Source organism: Panthera uncia (genome assembly GCF_023721935.1).
Source record: "Panthera uncia isolate 11264 chromosome A3 unlocalized genomic scaffold, Puncia_PCG_1.0 HiC_scaffold_11, whole genome shotgun sequence".
Lineage (NCBI taxonomy): Eukaryota > Metazoa > Chordata > Mammalia > Carnivora > Felidae > Panthera > Panthera uncia.
Window position 1 is genome coordinate 21,677,676 of NW_026057578.1, and position 22,897 is coordinate 21,700,572.

A 22,897-nucleotide genomic window follows, 5' to 3' on the forward strand; every position below is an offset into this window, starting at 1 on the left:
TTCTTCAGAATGAACTAAATGGTGAAGGGTGAGCCCCCTGTCCCTGGAGGTAATCAAGGACAGGAGAAAGAGTAATTGGTCAATGTGCTGTGGAGAAAGAGGGAGAGCCAGGCCTGGACCAGGGCCAGCACTCTCCTGGCACCAAGAAAATGCACGTGCCCTCTTGGGAGGGTACAAGGAGAAGAAAAGACAGCTCCTGGTCCCAATCTCTTATACTGACCAAGACCACTCCTCCCAGGGCAGGAGAAAAAGTACAAGAGGGCCTTCAAAACCAGCTACGGTGGCCTGGCCTCTGTTTGCAATGTTTGTTGGTTTGTGGAGTTTCTGTTCTATTTGTTTTGTTGGTCTTTGTGGTTAAATCTGATTATACAAGTAACACGTGTTTGTGGACAGGCAGGCGTGTGGAAGTTAAGAGCTAGAGTACTAGAGTGTTTGAATCCCAGCCCTACCATCCCAGCATGGGACCGGGGCCTCAGTTTCCTCCTCTGGCAGTCAGGAAGAAAAACAGTGCCCACATCACAGGGCTCTTGAGAGAATCAGTGAGGAAAGCACACAGCACATGCTCAGGACAGAGCGGCACTTTGCCAGCCTTGCCCCTAGAAGACAATCGCCTGGGCGTGACACTGTGTTTCCTTCAGGCATCATGGGAATGTATGACTGTAAACAAAACTGGGCTCCATCTAGTGCCCTTGTCTAAGCTCCCTGCGGGCAGGACTGGGTCATATCCATCTGCACCTGCCCCGAGGCCAGGACAGACCTGGTACCTACTAATTGTTCCGGAAATATGTGCAGAACAGACAAAAGACTAAATGAGCATAGACATGGTTTGCATCCTGCTTTGTTCCTGTCATGTCATGTTGTGGAGACCAAGTATCGTTCCCGGATATTCAAAAACTCCCAGGGCCTGGACCTTAGGCCCTGCTCCAAACAGTTTGCAAATACTCATTCATGAAATCCTCATGATAATCTAGAAGGCAGATACTAATAGTTTTCCTATTTTACCGAGGAAGAAACTGAGGCACAGAGAGATTGAGGAACTTATCTGAGGTCACACGGCGAGGGGGAAAGGGGACAGGGAACCACACTGGACAGGCAGGAATCAGGGGCTTGCTCATGGGGTCTACTGGGGGAACTCGTGGCCCCACCTCCTTGCCCTCGGGACCTCTCTCACGTGGAATAGTCAGATGCCCTTGGTGGATGGGGCACGAGCAGATAAGGCAGCTCCCTTCCCAGAGAAAGCCAGAGGTTTCTGGCTTCAACAAAGCAGAATGTGCTCAAGGAAGGACAGGCACATTTAGGGTGGGGTCTAGTCCCCTGCAGGGCTGCTGCCAGGGGCTATGTGACCTCAGGAGACACCACCCTCCCAGACCCCGGGGCTCCTTTCTTGAGGCAGGATGCTGTCTCAGGGCCTTTTGGTTCTGGGGCCCAAACGCCAAGTCACCATGAGTTGCCCATTCGAGAGGAGCCAACCCCACATCTCTTCCGCCACTTGCACACTCTGAGATACAGATAGACCCTTGTGGGGCCAAGGGGAAGTGGCGAGGCCTCCATACTGGGGGGTGCCTGAGGTTCCCAGAGGAAGGAGGCCCCTTTCCTCTGGGGAGCCGCTCCTAACCTCAGCCTCCTGACCACAGTCTCCAGACTGAGGGCTTGTGCATGGGAGGTGCCGGGAAGCAGGCCTGCAATGCTTGCCCCGCTCCGCCCCAGCCTTTCGTGCCCCAGGGGCCCCGGACTGACTTGGCGTCTCCCCTCAAGGCTGTAGCCCCAGCCCCGTGTCACCTGTCACTGTCTCCGCTCTGGCTCTCCCACCTCCCCAAATCTTCCTCAAATGTATGCCTCCCCCAACCCTCTCTCCATTCCCTCAGCCAGGCACCCGTCTGCCTGGGCCTGGATGCAGGAGTCTGGCCCTCCTTGCACCCTCCTCCCTGTAGCCAGAGGCGTCCCTGTAAACCGCACAGACAGCGGGGGCCTCCTCTGCTTAGCACTCTCCGTGGAAAACCGGAAATGACCTACATGCTCGTGAGAGAGGGGCTGGATAAAGAAACGATGGTCTGTTCGTGGAGTGGACAGCCGTGCAGCTGATCAAACAGAACGAGAGCTCAGTGTGGCCTGAGGAGATACGCTGTGAAGAGAGGAAGCTGCCAGCACAGAACGTCCTCTGGGCCTCTCGCGACCTCAGTTTCCACAGTTGGAAAATGAGGACAATAATGCTACCGAAGTCGTGGGGTTAGCGGGAAGAGTAAATGAGCCTGTGCTCACCACGCACACATAGCACACGTATGTGCAATGATTTCTGTGAAGGAAACTAGCATGTGCGTAAGTGTGTCTATGAGAGCACGTGCTATAGAGCTGTAGAGAAAGTTCTGGAAGGATTCCAAATTCTTCACAGTGTTTCGTCCAAAAGATGTGGGATGGGGAGGGGAAAATCCCTTTTTTACTGTACATATCTGCTGTATCACTTGACATTTAGAAATTACCTTGTCAAAAACTGTCTTTTAATGAGACTTAAAAAAAAAACAACAACACTGAAGAGTTTCCCACCACTCCCCTCTGGATGAAGCCGAATCCTCTCTCCCATGGCCCCCCTGCTGGAGGGCACCACACTCTCCCCCCTCGCCCCTCCCCAGGCACACAGATGTTTACAACATCCAGAAGAGGCTGGGGAATAAACTGTGGTCCGGTCACGGCATACCCACCCCTTCATTCCCTACTCTGAAGAGCGTCACCTCCACTATTGTCAGGGCAAAAGGAGGCCAGGGGATTAGGAGTTGAGAGTGAGGAATCCAGTCGGGCCTGGGTTCAAATCCTGCCTCTACTACTTACTAGCCACATCTTCTTGGGCAAGTCACATCGCCCCTCAGTTTCTTTAAAGTGGGGATAATAATAAGCCTAACATCTGAGAATTAAAGAGAGAGTCCATGTGCCAGGCGCAGAATAAATGCTCAACAAACAGCACCCGATGTTGTTCGCTGTCGTTATTATCATTACCGGGGATGAGAGGAACAATGCGAGAGGAGGCGGCAGTCAGGTGGCCAGGCCTTGAATGCCACACACAGCGCTGGGAACTTTACAGGCAGCGGATGCCCCGTTGTCCTGACAGCACAGTGAAGTAGGGGCTCCAACGGTGCCCACTTGACAGGCAAAACCAAGGTTCAAAGAAGCTAAACCTTGCCCGAGGCCATGCAGCAAGTGAGGGCACCGGGGTTGGCGTGCTCGAGGTCCAGGAGAGTGATGTACGGCGTGCTGTGCGGGCAGCCCTCACCGCCCCAGGCGCACCTACCACTCCACCACCTCCGCCTCCCTGACACAGAGGCAACACAGGGGTCAGAGGCCAACCTCTGATATCATCGTCCATAACTCTGGACGCTCCTGGGAAGCAGAAGCATCACAAAAATATAAGCCTGGAGCCAGAGCGCCAGGTTCAGATGCCGCCTTGCCGCGTCCTAGTCATGCAGCCTCAAGGGGGTCTCAGTCTACCCCTTCTCAAAAATGGGAATCCGCACAATTGTTCCCACACAGCTAGCCTCGTTGTGAGAAAACATGAGGTAATACTTAATAGTGCCTCGCAGATAGGAAGTGCTCAATAAACACCAGCTACCATCATCATTACTGCGGAAAACCTTTTTTAGATCCTTGCTGTCTTTTGTAATCATTCCTCCAATGAGGCAAAGGCTTCCCAGATTCCTACTACGTGCCAAGCTCTGTGCACGGCCCTAGAGGGATTGTCTGGCGGAGTTCCTTAGGACCCCAGGCCTAGAAAAGCCACTTCGCGGGGAAAGAGTCCAGAAAAGACAAGTGTGTCCACGAGTTAACCTTGCTCTGAGATCCTTGCCAATCCAATGAGCTAAGAACAAGAAAGGGAAGTAATAAAGGGGAATTAGAAAAGAGAAGACAAGTATCATCATTTGCAGATGTTACCCGTGCAGATCTGGGAAATCCAAGAGAATCTGCTGCAAAACCACTAAACAAAAAGCAAATTCAGTGGAAGGAAATTAAAAGCTAATACCTCCAAATCCACAATGTATCCATATGCCAACAGCGATCAGAAAATAAAATCAGGGTGCCTGGGTGGCTCAGTTGTTAGGCATCCAACTCTTGATCTCGGCTCAGGTCATGAACTCACAGTTTGTGAGATCGAGCCCCACATCGGGCTGTGTGCTGACAGCTCAGAGCCTGGAGCCTGCTTCGGATTCTGTGTCTCCCTCTCTCTCTGCCCCTCCCTAGCTTGCACTCTCTCTCTGTCTCTCTCAAAAATAAATAAACACTAAAAAAAATTTTTTTTTAAACTGTATGATATCAGCACAAAAACAAACAAATCAATGGAACAGAATAGAGGGTCCAAAAATTGTTCCCAAACATACAGGGATTTAACACATAACAAAGGTGGCATTTCACGCCCATATAAAAAAAGGTAGATTATTTTTAAGATAGAGCTGAGATCAATGACCTGCCGTCAGGAAACAAATTAAAGTCAGATTTCGAACCTACTCCATATGCCTATAAATCCCAGATCAATCAGATTTAAACCACACAAAATAAAACCATGAATCTCTCAAACGGAAAGCAGAGAATAAATTTTCTAATCTCAGAACGAGAAAAACATTTCTTAACATGGCACAAAACCTAAAAATCATTTTTTTAAGTTTATTTATTTATTTTGAGAGAGAGAGAGAGACAGCACAAGTCGGAGACAGGCAGAGAGAGACAGAAGGAGGGAGGGACGGAGGGGGAGGGAGAAAGAGAGAGAGAGAGAGAGAGAGAGAGAGAGAGAGAGAGAGAGAATTCCAAGCAGGCTCTGCACCACTGATACAAAGCCTGATACGGGGCTTTAACTCACAAACCATGAGATCATGACCTGAGCCAAGATCAAGAGTCGGCCGCTCAACAAACTGCGCGACCCAGAGACCCCAAACCTAAAAGTCATTTTTAAAATGATAAATCTATCAGGGCACCTGGGTGGCTCAGTAGGTTAAGCATCTGACTTCACCTCAGGTCAGGACGTCACAAGTGCACGGGTTCGAGCCCTATGTCGGGTTCTGTGCTGACAGCTCAGAGCCTGGAGCCTGCTTCGGATTCAGTGTCTCCCTCTCTCTCTGCCCCTCCCCCACTTACGTGTGCTCTCACTCTCTCTCTCTCAAAAACAAGTAAACATTAAAAAAAATGATAAATCTATCTACATAAAAACCTACAATGTCTGCATGGCTCAATAAATATCATAAACAAATTCAAAAGGCAAATAACACTAAGAAAAATATTTGCAACTCATATGATAGACAAGGGTTTACCCCTTAATATATAATGAGCTCCCACAAAATAAGCAAAATAACCAGATAGTTTACAGCAAGCCAAACAGCTCTTCAACATATGACAAGATGTTCAGCCTCATTTATAAGAGAAATGTAAATCAGGGACGCCTGTGTGGCTCAGTCAGTTGAGCATCTGACTCTTGATTTCAGCTCAGGTCATGATCTCATGCTTTGTGGGTTTGAGCCCCATGTCAGGCTCCACACTGTCAGCACAGAGCCTGCCTAGGATTCTCTGTCTTCCTCTCTCTCTGCTCCTCCCCTGCTCACACTCTAAATTTCTCTCTCTCTCTCTCTCTCTCAAAATAAACAAATAAACTTTTTAAAAATATATATATATTAATGCAAATTAAAACTACACAAGCTCCCTGACCACAGCAGAATATACATTCTTCTCAAGTGCACAGAACATTCTCTGGGACAGACCATATTCTAAGCCTCAATAAATTTAAAAGGAGTGAAATCATACAAACTACGTTTCCCTTCACAATAGAATGAATTAAGAAATCAGTAACAGAAATACAAATATGTAAAAATTAATACCTTCCTCAGTAACCAATGAGTCAAAGAAATCATCAAAACAATAGAAAATACTTTGAGGTGAATAAACATGATGACACCACATATCAAAATGTATGGGATGCAATAAAGTAGAACTTGAAGGGAGATTTGTAAGTATGAATACCTATATTAAAAAAGAAGAGGGGCGCCTGGGTGGCTCAGTCGGTTGAGTGCCGACTTCGGCTCAGGTCACGATCTCGCGGTCCGTGAGTTCGAGCCCCGCATCGGGCCCCTGTGCTGACAGCTCAGAGCCCAGAGCCTGTTTCGGATTCTGTGTCTCCCTCTCTCTGACCCTCCCCCATTCATGCTCTGTCTCTCTCTGTCTCAAAAATGAATAAAAACGTTTAAAAAAAAATTTTTTTTTTTAAAAAGAAGAAAAAAATAAATTAAAAAGAGGAAAGGGATGTCTGGGTGGCTCAGTGAGTTGAGCATCCAATTCTTGATTTTGGCTCAGGTCATGATCCCAGGGTCATGGGATCAAGCCCCACATCAGCATGGAGCCTGTTTAAGACTCTTTCTCTCTCTCTCTCTTTCTCTCTCTCTCTCCCTTTGCCCCTCTCTCCTGCTTGTGTTCTTTCTCTCTCTCTCTCTCTCAAATTAAAAAAAAAAAAAAGACGGAAAATCTCAAGCCAATAACCTAACCTTCCACCTTAACACAACAGAAAAGAAAAGCAAACAAACCCTAAAGCAAGTAAAAGAAAGGAAATAAAGATTAGGGCAGAAATTAATGGCATAGAAAATAAAAACAACAGAGAAAATCAACAAAACCAAAAGTTGGTTCTTTGAAAAGATTGACAAAATTGACAAACCTTTAGCTAGACTGAACAAGAAAATCAGAGAGAAGACTCAAATGACTAAAAACAGGAATGAAAGAGAGGATACTACTACAGACCTTATAGAAATAAAGCAAGGTTATAAGGGGAAGCTATGAATAGTGCTATTCCAACAAATAACATAACTTGGATGAAATTGACAAACTCCTTAAAAAAAACTAAAACTAATCAATAGAAAATTGGAATAAAGCTAAAACTAGGAAAAAGAGATTAAATTAGTAATTTAAAAACTTCTCACAAATACAGACCCAGACCCAGTTGGCTTCACTGGTGAATTCTATCAAACATTTAAAGAAGAATTAATACCAAGGATTCGCTAGGAACACCACCCAACTCATTCTATGAAGCCAATATTACCCTAATACCAAAACCAGACAAAGACATCATTAAAAACCAAAAAAGGAGAAATCTACAGACTGCTATATCTTATGAATATAAGATACAAAAATCTTTAATAAAATACTAGCAAACTGGATTCGACAACATATAAAAAGAATTATACATCATGACCAAGTGAGATTTACTCCAAGAATACGAGACTGGTTTAACTTCCTGAAAATCGACTAATGTAACACACCATACCAATAGAATAAAGGACAAAAACCACACCATAACCTCAATAGATGCAGGAAAGGCATTTGACAAAATCCAACACCCTTTCATGACAAAAACCTCAACAAATTCCCTGGAAGGGAATCTGATAAAGGGCACCTATGAAAAATTCATATTCAACATCATACTTAATGGTGTTGAGTACTGATCAGGAATGAGATAAGGATGTCCACTCTTACAACTTCTCTTTAACATTGCACTGGAAGTTCCAACAAGGGCAGTCGAGAAGAAGCTGAAATAAAAGGCATCCAGATTGGAAAGGAAAAAGTAAAGCTCACCCTGTTTGCAGATGATATGATCTTGTATACAGAAATTCCTAAGGATTCCACTAAAAAATGATCAGAATTAATAAACAAATTCACCGAGGTTGCAAAGTACAAGATCAATATATAAAAAATAAATTCTATTTTTATACGCTAATGAATAGTCCAAAAAGAAAATTAAGAAAACAATTTACAATATCAAAAGAATATTTAGGAATAGGAATAGCCAAAGAAGTGCAAAATTCAAAAATTATTGAAAGAAATTAAGGAAAATCTAAATAAATGGAAAGACATCCCATGTTCATGGATTGGAAGACTAAACATTGCTAAAATGGTAGTATTCCCCAAACTGATCTACAGAGTCAACGTAATCCCTATCAAAATCCCAGCTATCTTCTTTGCAAAAATTGACAAATTGGTCCTAAAATTCATATGGAAAGTCAAGGGACCCAGAATAGCCAAAGCAATCTTGAAAAAGAAAAACAAAGCTTGAGGGCTCATTCATTTTAATTTCAGAGCTTGTGGAAAAACTCCAGTAATCAAGACACCATGGGGCCCCTGGCTGGCTTACTCAGTACAACATGGGACTCTGGATCTCAGGATGGTGAGTTCAAGCCCCACATTGGAGGTAGAGATTACTTAAAAGAAATTTTTTTTTCTAAAAAGACACCATGGTACCGGCATAAGGACAGATGTATACATCAATGGGATTGAATTGAGGGACAGAAATAAACCCTCACATTTACAGTCAAAGGAGTTTTGACAAGCATATGCCAACACCACACAATGGAGATAAAACAGTCTTTTCAACAAATGTTACAGGAAAAACTGGACAGACACATGCAAAAGAAGGAAACTGGACACCTTCCTCAGACCCTACACTAAAAATCAATTCAAAATGGATCACGAGGCGGGCCTGGGTGGCTCAGTTAGTTAAATGCCAGACTTCAGCTCGGGTGATGATCTCATGGTTCATGGGTTCGAGCCCTGTGTTGGGCTCTGTGCAAGCTCAGAGCCTGGAGCCTGCTTTGGATTTTGTGTCTCCCTCTCTCTCTGCCCCTACCCACCCCCCCCCACCATCTCAAAAATAAATAAACATTAAAAAAATTTTTTTTAATTAAAAAAATTAAAAATGGATTGCAAACCTAAATATGAAAGGTAAAACTGAAAACATTCTTATAAGAAAATACAGGTATAAATTTTATGATTTTGGTTTCTTAGATATGACACCCAGGGCAGAAGCAACAAAAGAAAAAATGGATAAACTGGACATCATCAAAATTTAAAACCTCTGTGTCCAAAAGACACCATCAAGGAGATAAAAAGAATTCACAGAATGGGAAAAATATTTGCAAACCATATATATGATAAGAGATCTGCATCTAGAATATATAGAGAACTTGTATAACTCAACAACAAAAAGACAAACAATCCAATTAAAAAATGGGCAAAGGATTTGAACGGATATTTCTCCAAAGAAGATCTACAAATGGCCAATAACTGCATGAAAAGATGCTCGATATCATTAATCATGAAGGAGATGCAGACAATGGAGTATTATTTGGCAAGAAAAAGGAATGAAGTCCTGATAACATGTTATAACATGGAAGAATCTTGAAGACATGATGCTAAGTGAAAGAAGCCAGGCATAGAAGACCATGTATTGTATGATTCCATTTATATAAAAGGTCTAGACTAGGCAAGTCTATAGAAACAGGAAGATTTGTTGTTGTCTGGGGCTAGGGGAGAAACGTTTGAGGAGAGTGGGGAGTGACTAATGGGCACACAGTTTCTTTCTGGGGTAATAAAAATGTTCTAGGGGCACCTGGGTGGCTCAGTCAGTTAAGGGTCTAATTCTTGGTTTCAGTTCAGATCATGATCTCACGCTTCATGAGTTTGAGCCCTGCCAGTGCAGAGCCTGCTTGGGATCCTCTCTCTCTCTCTCTCTCTCTCTCTCTCTCTCTCTCAAAAATGAATAAATAAACTTTAAAACAAGAAAAATGAAAAAAGTTCTAAATTCATTGTGGTAATAGTTACACAACTCTGTGAATATACTAAAAGCCATTAAATTGCACATTTTAAATGGGTGAATTGTTTGGTCTGTGAATTATATCTCAATAAAGCTGTGATATTAAAAAAAAAAAAAAGCAAACAAACACTAGCAGAGGCCACTGTTCAACTGTCGGATTGGCCAAGACCCTGAAATTATAGCAACCCACACTGGTGGGGGGGTCAGAGGATGCGGTGTGAGGGTGCATGATCATAACCTCTGGCAATCTCCATCAAAATTGCAACCACGCATGCTCCCCGACCCTGCAGTTTGGGATTAATCCCAGAGGAACCCTCGCACATGAATATGAAGTGTATGATGGAGGATATTCATTGCAGAACTGTCTACAATAAGCAAAAGGCTGGAAACAACCAAAATATTCTTCGCCAATGAAGTAAAGCACAGTCTCCATCCACACAGCGCATACTAGAACACCATTCAACCATGAAAAAGAAAGCAGTAGCACAAATGATCCTCAAGGTACACGTGAAGAAAAAACAGGTGTGGAACAGGACATACCACATGTTACAATGTGTTTGTGTTTGTTTTCTAACATACATGCTTGTATACGTCTGCCTCTCCCTAAAAGGACACGCCAGAAACCCCTCCCAGTGCCTGCCTTGGGCAAGGAGATGTGGCTGCAAAGAGAGGCTTTACCCTGTCTTCCTTTGGACTGTTTGAATTATTTTTTGCTATGTGTGTTAATGGTTTTCCTTTTGTTTTTAAGAAAAAACACAGTCTTACCTGGTTTCAAATCCTGGTGCGCTCTCTCTCATAGCTGGGAAAGTCACTTCACTTCTCTGAGCTTCTGTGATCTGCAAAGGGAGGGATTATAATAATGTCTACCTTCAAGGTTGTTGTGGAGGATGAAATAAGACAATCCTTGCGCAAGGCTCCCCCCTGTGCCTGGTGCCTCGTCAGCGCGTGGTCCTTGTTGTTTATGAATACGTTACTATGTACACGAGTTGGATGATAACAGGTCTCCATCCACATCTCTGAGCAGAGAGCCTCAGATCAAGTGTGCAGAGCACCAGCAACCCTCTCTGACTGGGAGAAGCCGGGAGAGGCAGCATCTGAGAAGGGACTTCAAGGATGAGGAATTCTACAAGCAGAGATGACTAGGGCCGGTGTTCCTGGCAAAGGGAGCCATTCACACAAAGACCTGGAAATAGGAGAGCCCTGGGTATTCACTCAATCGTCGTGCATTGGTTGGCTTCTTCAACAAAACTTAGCTGAGCACCTGCTATGCGCCAGGCACTGAAGAGTGAAAGACAAAAGCCAGGTAGCTAGACCAGCCAAAGGAGGAATTATAGAGAGTACAGTGATGGGGACAAGAAGGGGCTGAGGCAGAGCCTCACCCACATCCAACTGCTCAAGAGAACAGACCAAGAAAAGGAGGCTTAGAGAGGGATAGGGGCTGCCCAAGATCACACAGCACATTCTCAACTTCTGAAAAGAGCCTCTCAGCTCTGCCCTCTCACTCGTCCCACAGGCCTGAAGAAGAAAATGCCCGCGGGGCCCTCCTGACGTGCACTCATCAGAAGGGAGACAGAGTGCCATCCAAACTGGGGGCCCCACAAAAAAGGAGGGACAATTGATTCTCCAATGCTAGCAACAGCTTGTTAATGGGCAGAGAGACTCCTATACGTCTCGGGCACCAGGCTAAGTAGGACACCACATGCATGAGTCCAGATGAACCTACTGCGGCCCTGTATGGTCAGCTCCGTTTTGCAGAGGAGAAAACTGAGGCACAGAGAGGTCAAGTTGCTTGCCTAAGGTCACAGCGCTCATAAGAGACAGCATCAGCAAGTAGACTTGAACTGTCTAGGCTCTGCAGCCTCCTGTCCCAGGGCCCACCCCCCAAGGGAGCCACCAGCAGGGCCTAGATCAGCAGTCACAACCCCCCTCAGAAGGGCAAGGTGAGAGCTCTTCTCAGCCAGTCCAGGAGTGTCTCCTGATAACAGTGGCCCAATCAGGGGCAGGATGAATGGGTGGGTGGTGGAGGCTGTGTCGGGAACATGTTGGAGGGAGGAGGGAGGAGGGAGGAGGGTGGAGGTGGGGGGGGAGGGAAACAGCCCGCTGGCAGCCATCAGTCCTGCCTCTGGAAGGAGGGGACCAGAAAGGCCCCAGCAGGCACCTGCCTGACCCAAGTGGGCTACAGCATCGTGGTTAGGGGGGGCCCTGCTGCAGCCCATGGGAGGACTCTGGGTAAATTGACCGAAGACTCCCTCAGTACCATGGAGATGCCACGGTCACCCCCAGGTAGTCGCACAGGCAAGTGAGCTAACCACTCAGAGCCCTGAGCACACAGGCCATGCTTAATAAACGGGGCCCTTCCTATTAGGAACATGACTGTTTCCATTATTGCTTAGCTCTCTGGTTCTCACCAGGCCCCATCTATGCAGGGACAGTCAGTCCCCTCTTTTAGAGGAGGGGACAGAGGAAGGCTCAGAGAAGCCAAGTCAGGGCCCAGGACACCATCCAAGACAAAAGAGGGCCAGCTGGGGATCCTGGCTCTCCTGGCCCCGAGCTGTTGTCAGCCCCTCTCTCCAAGGCCACTGGTCCCAGCTGGACTCTTGCAGGTAAGTCCACATAACGGGGACTAAGCAGGGCTCCCTGGCCAGTCATTTTCCATAAAGGGAAATGGAAGCCAGGATAGGGAGAGTGGCTGACCTAAGGCCACACAGCCCAAGGACCACTTACAGAGTGAACAACTGACCCCTCCGAGCCTCCAAGGCTGGGTCCCCAACTGATGCCTCCTCCCTCCTCACAACAGCTCCATAGGGCTAGTGCCACAAGCACTGGCCTGTCCCCAGAGGAGGAAGCTGAGGCCGGGGCAGCACGGCGAGGATGCCAGTCCAACGGTCCCATTTCATAGATGGGGGCTGAATTCCTCTCCTGTCTCCCCTATGCACCACCCCCCCTCCACTAGAACAGAAGCTCCCTCCTACCCCCAGGCTGGGATCTTCACCTGATTCCTTTTTTCCTTCACACTCTCAAAGCAATTACCTGTCATACGGGGGTGTTTTTCTACAAGTGGTTTCAGAACATGGAAAGGACCCTGGCTTCAGAGTGGGGGAATATGAACAATGACAGTAGTAACAGCTAGTATTTACTTAGGACCTACTATGTGTCATTCTTAACTGAAGCACAGACAGATTAAATGGTGTGACTAAAATCTCACCTCTTAGCAGCCGATTGGCAAGTCCCTTCCTCTCTGAGCTTCTCCCTAAAGGGAAGGAGCCTATGGCGGGGGTCTTCTCGGTCGGGTCTAGGGCCACCTCGGCTCCCTCTCCAGAACTCCATGCCACCAGCTGCTCCAATGCAGGCTGGCAGGGTGGAATGGGGCATGCTGATGGCCACACGCTTCCCCCTCACATCCTCCCACCTAGGGTTCACGCTACCCCTTCAAATACTCCCAAGAGCCCTGAAGTGAGCCATGGCCACACTCATGTCACACATGAGAACATAAAGTCTCCAGGAAGTTGCCCAGCCAGGAAATGGAGACCCAGGTGCCAACCCAGATCTGAGTGATACCAAAGCCCATTCTCTCTCCACTGGACCAATAAGGAGGCAGGCAAGGGAAGGGCAGTCTAGGAGGTTGGCACAGCATGTGCAAAGGCTTTGAGGCAGGAAGGTCAGATGTGCAGGGGGTTACTGAGTGACAGGTCTGAACTGTGTGGGTCCCAGCTTAACCGGGCCACTGCTGGTCTTTGGCCCAGGCCCGAGGAGGTCTGAAGGAGGCCCAGAGAGGATCTATCCAGCAACCTAGATCAGAAGGTCCTGAAACACTGAGAGGCCATGAAGGTTTTCTCAGGCCCCTGAGGGTGTAGAGAAGGGCAAAGTAAGGTTACTGAGCCTTCATCCCACAGTAACCCTGGCAAAGCACAGTCATCTCGAACTCTAGAGGGCTAGAGGGGCAAGAGGGGGCCTAAACCATGGTGGACTTCCCAGAGGAGGGGACATCTCAGCTGAGGTCTGAAGGCTGGGCAGTGTGTGAAAAGAGGGAGGGGAAGTAGGATCCAGGCAGAAGGGACTGCTTGGGAAGGCCCAAAGGGAGTGTAAGATCAGTGTAAACCATGTAGCCTCAGTCTCCCCAACAGCAAAATGGGGGGAAAGACAAGCACACAGTGGGTGGCTCCATCTTTCCCACGCCAACTTCCCACCATCCCCCTCCACCAAGGCCTGAGAGGGAGGTCACTGGAAGGGGGCTACTGGTCCTCCTGCCCATTGGAGCCTCCTGGGGCCGGTGAGGGCGGCGGGCTTAGAAGGTCTCACCCACCCTATACCCTACTGTAGCCTCTACCCCAGAGTCGAGGCCAAGCAGCCTTTGCCAGCAGGTGGGCAGGCTCACAGGCCAGGGGGTCACAGCCCTGGTGTCAAGGAGGCTTTGTGAGACATCTGCATTCACAGACCAAGAGCTGAGACTCTGGAGGGGCACCCGGCCCCAGGTCATACGGCGAGGCGGGGCCGGCCCCTGGATGAGGGTGTGGGCACTGGGACTGAAGAGAAGATTCTCAAGGCACCAGGCCCAATACAGGCGGGTCTCAGGGACCCAGCCAGGTACCACCTGGCTGAGAGCGGAAGGCCTCCATCAGAATCACCGTGTGACCTCAGGCAAGTCACACCCCCACCTCGGGGCTCAGTATCTGCACCCAAACAGAGACCCTGGCATGCCAAGGATTCCTTAGCAGATAGATCCCAACCTTCCATCCCCACCCCACCGCCACCCCATGCCACTGAGATAACAAGCCTCTCCAAGGTCATCTCTCCCTGGGCTCCCAGCTGCCCCACCCCCACTGGCTGATGGGTGATGGCTGATGGGCTTGGGGGGACAACCGCCAGCCAGCAGCCTCTGCCCACTGCCTTCAGGGGCTCACAGTGTTCGCTGTTCCCTGCCAGCAACCCTGCCTCTCTGCTCCGGGAACACACAGTGCCCCCCCTCCTCCCCACCCACACCCATGCAGGAACTCCCTCCAGTGACACTGGTGGGCAGGAGCACCTGGTGGCCTGGCCCTGCCACACGGTCAGCCCTGAGTTCCACTCCCCCTCCTCCAATCTCCAAGCCCACACACAGGTGGCCCGTCCCCGATGTGTGACCTCAGGAAGTCCAGTCCTCCATTTACTTATGCACGACATGATGCCTCTGGCAGACCTCTGAGGGAGGGAGCATCTGAGCCTGAGGCTGGGGACAGTAGTCAGCAAGATGGCTTCAAAGCTCCTACCTGCTGCTCACAGGATCGAGGCCTGCTGCGTTCTCTTTCCCCCCTACCCCCCGACCCTCCCTTTAACTTGTAATCACCCCCTAGCCTTCAGACTTTGCACATGCTGTCACCTCCCCAAAGCTATACCACCTGCCTCCCTTGAGACTTCACAAACTCCAGTGCAAGGAGGGAGGGAGGGAGGGAAAAAGGGAGGAAGAGCTGAAGGAAGGGAGGGAGGAAGGGAAGGATGAATGGGTCCTACCCAGGGCCCCATATGATGAAGATGTACAGGCCTCGGCCCTGGGTCTGTCAAATCCCACAGCCTATATCCCGACCACTGCTCTCTCCTGCCCCTGCCTGGCGTGTCCCTGTGGCAGAGCTTCTGACCCCCCTGACTTACACAGGGCCGTGTGCAAGTCTGAGACAACTCCAGGCCCCAAGCCGCACCCGGCACGGGCCCAGGCACAGAACAGGTAGCAGAGGATGTTTGCTGAGTGAGCAAGGAGTGAGGGAAGAGTGAGCCAGGGGCCATCCACAGGCCAAAGCAGCCACAACATGTCTGGTCCCATGTTCGTGGTGCAAACACGCTTGGGGCGGGCAGGCCTCAAACCGGCTCTGCCAGTGTGGCCAGGGAGGGGCAAGGCGCCGCAGGCTTGTACCGGCACCAGCAGAGAGAGGCGGGTGTGCTGCTGGGGATGGGACCTGCAGCCCGGTGAGGGCAAAGCCTAAGCGGACCACAGAGCCCACTAATCCCAGCCCCAGAGAGACAGAACTATTCCAGCCCCTGTAGCTCTGGGGTTTTTTCTTGGGTGGAAAGGGGACCCCTTTCTAGACCCCAGGCCCTGACCTGCCCTGTAGAGTGCAGGATCCCTTCCCGCTAGGATTTGTCTACACCTGTCCACAGCCTAGAAGCCCTAGAGGGAAGGAGAAGGCCCGGAAGTGGGCGGCGCGGGAGCAGGGCAAGGCGGCAGGCCACCTGGTGTAAAACCCTGCTCTGTCCCAAGTTGTTTCATGGCCGGTTTCCCGGTGTGGCAAGTGGTGTTGGGCATGGATCCCGGGGACTTTCAATCCCCTGGTGCTGAGTTATCTAGAAGACATCACTTGGCAACTCCCGCCCTGCCCCCAAAGCCCCGCTCTGTGGGTGGACGTAGCCGGAGGCCAGACTTACACACATGTCCTTACTCCCCACAGAAACAATAATAAAAATACCTGCTGATTACTGAATGTGTATTGTATGCCAGGCATCAGGCTTGGCACTTGACATGCACTGTTTTATCTGGTCCTCCCAAAGCTGCTGTGAGGGCCAGCCCCCAACAGAGGAAACTGAGGTCCGGCTCACATGGCAAGTGACAGTCTAGGCTCCTGACCCCACCCCTGACCCTGAGGTCACACTGAGCAGCCTCCATATCTCCAAGACAGTTCAGGGCAGAAAAAAAAACCAAAATCTCAGGTACACCCAGAAATTTTTAGCTGGAAGTGGTGGGGGGAGGCAAGGTCCATAGACCCCAAACCGTCCCGAGAGACCAAACTCCAACCCTGCCCTGCTGTGTACCCCAGGCTATGGAGGTCCCACTCTTGGCCTCAGTTTTCTCATCTGTAAAACGGGTAGGGTCCTGCCAGTTTCACCTAAGGCGTACAGTTGTTCAGAGCCACGGCAACTGGAGGGCTTAGTCCAGTCCTTAGGACAAGGTGAAGAAGCCACTGGGACCCCGTGCCTCCAGATGGGCTGGGGAGAGGGAACAAACATAAACCAGAAGCCACAGTGCTCTGTGGTGGGGACTCGGCCCCTCATCACCAGCAGCCCAAGAGAGGAAAGATGATTCCTCCCGCCCCCATGTAACTCAGTTCCAAGCCCTGTCAGTCCCACCTCCAAACACATCCTGAATCCAAACACACGGCCACCCCCTAGTTCAGGCCCGGCTTCCTCCTCCAAGCTGGCCACCTGGGGGCAGAGAGCCTTTCGGAAATGTCAGTCTGAACCATCACTCCTACTTAACAGCCTTCACAGCCCCTAACCGACAAAGGACAAAGTCCTCACAGGGGCTTCCAAAACCCTAGAGAGCACTCTAGCAGTCCTACCCCTTTTCATTTATTCTGCCCTTCTCACTCGGTGTGCTGCTCCCCCTCACCCCAAGAACGCAGTAGACGCCTGCCCTGGGCTTTGCACCTGCTGCCCCCTCTACCCAGAGCACACCACCCCTGGACAGCTACACCCCTCGCTCCTTCACTATCTTCGGGCGCTTTACTCACACATCACCTGCTCAGGGGGCCTTTCCTAACCACCTGTTCAAATGGCAACACACCCAGACAACTCTGCTCTGTCTTTGAGTCTTGTTTCCAAAGCTGTACCTCCTCACAGAAGGCCTCTCTGACCTCCCCCAGCTGGAGTGAGGACCTTCAACTTCTCCTTCCTAGCGTGGACCGCAGCTCTGATGACATAGTGAGAGTACACATCTAATGAGGACAGGGGCCACTTCTGTCTCACTCATGGCTGAATATGCTGCAGTGGGTATAACATTCAAGAGTTAACAGCTGGGATGCTTGGGCACCGTCCGGCCACTGGCCAAAAGCCTAGGGCCTAGCATGGAGTAGATGCCTGGTAATTACTGAATAGATGGATGGGTGGATGGAAGGATGGACGGATGGATGGATGGGCGGACAGACGACGACGAACGGATAAGTGAACCGGGCTCACACAGTGGGCCTGGGACTTGCCAGGGATGCCCAGGGCCCTGGGAAGATGGCCCAGAGCAGGCGCAGACCCGCCCAAGCTCACCAGCCAGGCTCTGGCCTGAGCAGCTGCAGCCAGCCCAGCCTCTCCTCCTGCACAACCCGACTTTCATTTCCCATCTTCTCTGTCTGAGGAAGCTCCTTCCCTCCGGGGAACTGAGTGAGGAGGAGGGGCAGGCGGCGGCCCTCCGGTCCGAAGAGGGGGGCTCCCAGGCTCCATCTGTCCTACCACAAAGGGGCTTTGTCCTCAGTGCCTGGGCTGAGCCTGGGGCAGACCAGAAGCCACCCCTCAGCCACCCAGCAGGTCCCACCACCCCTGGTCAGCTGGGCCAATGGCTCCAAAGCCAGACCCCAGGGGCTGGGGTCCCTGAAACCTCATTAAGCCCTAGGAGGGAGGCTCTAGGGTGACCTCCATGTTTGCAGATGAGGAAACTGAGGCTCCGAAGGGCAAAGATACTTGGCCAAGATCTCCCAGGCAGCAGAGAACGAAGCTGGGTTTCAAACCCACACCCATCTGGCACCAGAATCTTTAGTCATGGTTCTCAACTCACCTTGCCTGGAGCACAGACCCTCTGGGTTCAAGAGGGTGGAGGGGCCTTTCTGGAGGTACAAATGGGCACCCATGCCTAGCCCTGCACCCAAGTGGGGAGACCCTTACCCTGGCAAGGTTCACCCAGCAAGGGAAGGAGGTCGGGCCCTGAACCCAGAGCTCTTGCCCCACACCCAGTCCATGCCCCAGGCACCTTGGGAATTGGCCAGCCAGGCCCCAACACGTCTCCACCAATTCCTGCCAGGCAGGCTTCTGCAGGGAAAGGATGTATGAGGAGGCGGAGAGGGGACAGAGGCCCCCACCCCCTCCTCACTGCTCCCCCATCAATCCCGTTTGTCTGGCTAGCACCCACCTTCTCTCCAGGGCCACTTCACCAAAGCCACGATGCCAACAGAACTCCCACAGTGCCTGACAAGTCAGTCCTGCCCAGGAGTCTCTCCTCATGCCTGAGGACAGCATGTAGACCCCCGAGCAGGCCCTCGGGCTCTCCACTGACAGCCACCAGCCGAGCAGGCCCTCGGGCTCTCCACTGAGGGCCACCAGCCGCCTCTCACGTCAATAGCACTCCTCAGGGCTCCGACAAGAGGAGCTGCTCACATCACACCTTCAGGCCCTGGTTCAAGCTGTCAGTACTACTTCCTCCAGGAAGTCCTTCCTGGCCTGCTCCCTCCAAGGCCCCAACCGGCTCCCACCTTCTGCCCCAGATAGGGGTTCTCGATCCCTATCTGAAACCCCAGCCCCCATGAGCTACCTTCACTCGGCAACAGTAATGGAGCACTGGAGCCCAGTCTGACCCTTCTCTTTGTCTTCCCTTCACACGTTCAGCGGGAGACCTCAGCAAAGCCTGGCAAGGGTTTGAGGGCTTGCCTGGTCAACCTTCCAACTGCCTTGTACATGACCTATGCCTGCACACGCCAGGCGAGTTCCCACCACCAGAGCTTCGCCCATGCCCTCCCTCTGGCATGCCCTCACCATTCTTTTTTCCCTCCTGAGCTCCTGCTCACCCTTTAAGACTCAGACCAGGTATCACCTCCTCTAGGAAGCCCTTCTGGCCTTGTAACGGGCTGCCACAGTTCATATGTGCCTACCCTGTGGTAGGACAATGATCAATGTCTGTGTCCAGCTCCACCAGAGCATCGGCTGCTCCCAGAGCACATCCCTTGGGGTTTCCAGCACCCAGCACAAGCCCTGACACCAGCAGCAGGTGATCAAGAGTCCAGCTGCTAACTCCCTGCCCAGAGAATCCAGGGACAGAGGCCAGGAACAACCCCCAAAGGCAATAATGAGTCCTGTTTTGCCCACGCTGCCCACAGATCTAAGGTATGGGCGGAGCGGGGGGGGGGGGGGGGGGTGCTTTCTGCAAATGGCCAACTGGTAACCAAACCCACGTCGTTTCTAAAACTAGGGCACAGGAGAGAAACGGGAACAGCAGAATTGTCCCCAAATAGAACTGTGGCTCATCTGGTTCCAGGGCCTTCGGGAACACCTGGCAGGGATGGGGGTGGGGATCACAGGTGGCTGCTCCCAAGCCTCCAAAAGCCACGCTACGGTTTGGAGGGCAGGAAGGTCAACATCACCGCAGTCACTACTGATACCCTGCCTACTTGCCTCAGGTCAGTCCAAAGCCTGGAAGTTGGTAGTCCTCTCCCACTTACCCCCACCTAACTACCGGGTGCTCCCTAAACTGTCCTACCTCTGAGACTTTGCTCACATGGGTCCTCTGCCTGGAATGCTGTTCCTCCTTCCTGCCAGTCAGAAACCTGCCCATCCTTATAACCATAACCACTAGCTGGGTACTTCCTATAAGCCTGGCGCAGGCGGGCATTTGGGGGGAAATGAGCTTATCCAGTCCTCCCAACTGCCCAACGAAGAAAAGACCCCTGCCCCCATCTCATAGATAAGGAAATTGGGGCTCAATAAGAGAAGCCATTTGCCCAGGGCACGCAGCACAGGAGGCAGATGGAACAGGTGATGTGGAGGGACCTGGGTGTCAGCAGCCACGGGGCACCCAGAAGGTCGGGCTAGGCCCAGTTCAGCCTCCTAGATGGGCCAAAGCTTGAGAACTTGGCAAAACTCAGGGACAAAATGCACAGGGCACAGCCCCACCAGCCCAGATAGAAGAGGAGACCCTCTCCCCTCTCCCTAGGGTGGCTACTGATGGATGAACCACAGTACTTTGATGCGATAGAACTATCTCCCCACAACACGCACAAACCCACCGCACAGATGAGAAAACTGAATCCCAGAAGGAAACAGTTGCCCCGTCTGGAAAGTGGGATGTGCCCCAGGAGCTTTCTAGCTGTGACATCCCCCTGTCGCCTGGTGGATGCTACTTCCCTCCTCCGATCTCGGTCTTCCTATCTGGAGAATGGGATTGTCAATCCTTTCCTCTTCAAGTTGATCCGAATTATAACCAAATAGCGGCTAACATTTACTGAGGGTGTGCTATGTGCCGGCTTTGCTGAGGGCATCAGGCACCTCACTTGATTCTTAGAACAAGCCCGTAAGGCGGATACTGTCATTAGGCCCATTTTTTCAGGTAGGGAAGCCGAAGCACAGAGAGGTGAACTGACTCACCAAAGTCACAGAGCTTGTGGGTGACAGCAGTTGGAGGTGCAGAAGCCCTGGGGTTGGAGGCAGGCGGCTCCCCAGAGAAGTCTCCTGGCCTCTCTGTCCTGAGAGGAATGCCTAGCAGGGGCTGAGGGAGGGTCAGGGGTCAGACAGGAGGCAAAGAAGGGCCCAGCCTGGATGAGGCAGGGTAGACCCACGGTGTTCATGGGGCCCTGAGTCCAAATCCATGTACTGCGTGACCTTGGGCAAGTCACTGCTTGTCTGAGACTCGGTTTCCTCTCTGGTGAAACAGGGCCAGAACTGCTGCCTTGCAAGACATCGTGAGGACTAGGTATGAGGAAGAGGACAAGCACTCGCAACCGAACACGGGCTCAAGCATGTGCTGAGGGAGCCGATGACTTTTGAAGGAACCCCAGGGGCTGGTCACTTTTCCCTCAGGATCACGGTTACATCTGGTTCTCCACTCAGAAGCTGTGGGAACGTGGGCACAATCCGCCCCTTCTCAGCTCTGCCAGCCTTCCAGGCCACGTGACCTTAGACAAGTCACTTCACCTCTCTGAACCTCCAATTCCTTTCTTGGGGCTCTGAGAGAGGGGTTCTGGCCTCAGGAGATTGGGGGTTCTTGGCAGTGGGGGCGGGGTTCAGTCCCGTCAGCTCAAGTGGAAAGAGCAGCTGGGGTGAGCCTGAGCTTGAGGCCTCAGTTTCCCCATCTGCCTAGCCATGCTGGGGGGTACTCAAAGGTGACTGTGGAAAGTGCTTTGTAAACTGTAAAGTGCGGCACCCTTGGAGTGATGATTATCGCCTTACTGCCTGAGAGGCAAAAAAGAATCCTATGACTTGCCGTCTAAGGCAGAATGTGTCAGAGCCATGAGGGAGGGCAGAGAGTGGCAGCAGGGTGCAGAGGAGGCAAGAACGGAGTCGGGTGGGGGGACAGAGGGTGGTCACTAAGAACTTTCTGGAGGCAGAGGCATCTTAGCCGCCTCGGCAAGTTTCGAGACGGCAGACCACTGGGCAGCGGGCCCACAGAGGCAAGGCACGGAGGCTGGACAGCTCGGGCACACAGGAAGACAGCCAACGGTTCAGAAAGACTAAGGGGTCACCCGAGTGAAAGGAAAATGTAGGAGTGACCGGGGTGGGGCTGGGAAGAGCTCACCTCCAGGAGCCCTTGCTGTGGAGCCCGGGCCCACCTGGCCTCTCTCTGAGCCACAGCTCCTTCCCCACAGAAACCACTGGGGCAATAAGAGCTCCTGCCTCTCAGGCCAAGCAGACAAAGGGGCAAAGCACCCACGGCTCCATCAGTGGTCACCTTCACAGAGAGAGACCCATTCAGTGAGGAGGCCTTCAATGCCAGGGATTAGGACACTGGGAGGCCTTGACACGTCACAGATGGGCAAGTCACAGGTCAGCTGAGGCAGGAGCCGGGCTCAGGGAGGCTACATGGCGCTGGTGGTTTCCAGTCTACCCAGTCACAAAACTTGTCTGTTTCTGGTTAACCATCCCCTCAGCCACGTCCCGTAGGACAAGCCTGTCACAGATTCAGGTGCCCAGACTCAGCCCCAGGGATTCCCTGATCAATTGGCCTACAATTCCCATCCCGAATTCCCACCTCATCAGAGGATTACCTTCCTAATCACAGAAATATTAAGCACTTACTGTATGCAGGCTCTGTGCCAGAGCAGACACACATTAGCTCATCTGATCCTCACACCCCCTTATCAGAGCTGGCACCGGCCCTGTCATCCCGTTTCGAAGACAGGGAAACTAGGGCTCCAAGCGATTGTTGTCCCACAATCCCACACAGCAAACGGCAGAATCAAGATTCGAACCCAGAACCAAGTGGCTCCACGAGCCTTGCTACTTCTACTCCCTCTATGCCATGAGCATCCATTGAGCACCCATGAGATGCCAATCCGGGCAGCTGGGGGCTCCCTGCAAGATCCGATACTCCAGATCTGAGTAGAGATCCATCAGCCAGAACCAGAAGCCCCGAAAGTCAGGATCGCCTGCCCCCAGCAACATACCAACCCTAAACCTTGGGAGAGATTTCAGGAAAGCTGGGTGCACACTCCGTGAGAATCAGATGCTACAAGTCACCCAGCCGCCAGAAGCCTGGGCTCACGCTTTACCGTGCTGGACGACCGTGGCCTCAGCCCTTGGCCCCTCTGAGCCTGTTTGCTTTTCTGTGTAACAGGAACAAAAGTTCTGTCCACGCCAGGCTGG

At 51.2% G+C, this 22,897-nt stretch overlaps 1 protein-coding gene across 1 annotated transcript in view; it reads right to left on the reverse strand.

Moving 5' to 3' along the window:
* The window catches only part of SRC (SRC proto-oncogene, non-receptor tyrosine kinase), a 51,339-nt gene that overhangs the window by 23,115 nt on the left and 5,327 nt on the right, over window positions 1-22,897 (reverse strand). The window contains exon 2 of the mRNA XM_049650823.1: window positions 10,367-10,437. The gene's annotated coding sequence lies outside the window, so the exon portion shown is untranslated. The remainder of the gene's footprint in view (window positions 1-10,366; window positions 10,438-22,897) is intronic.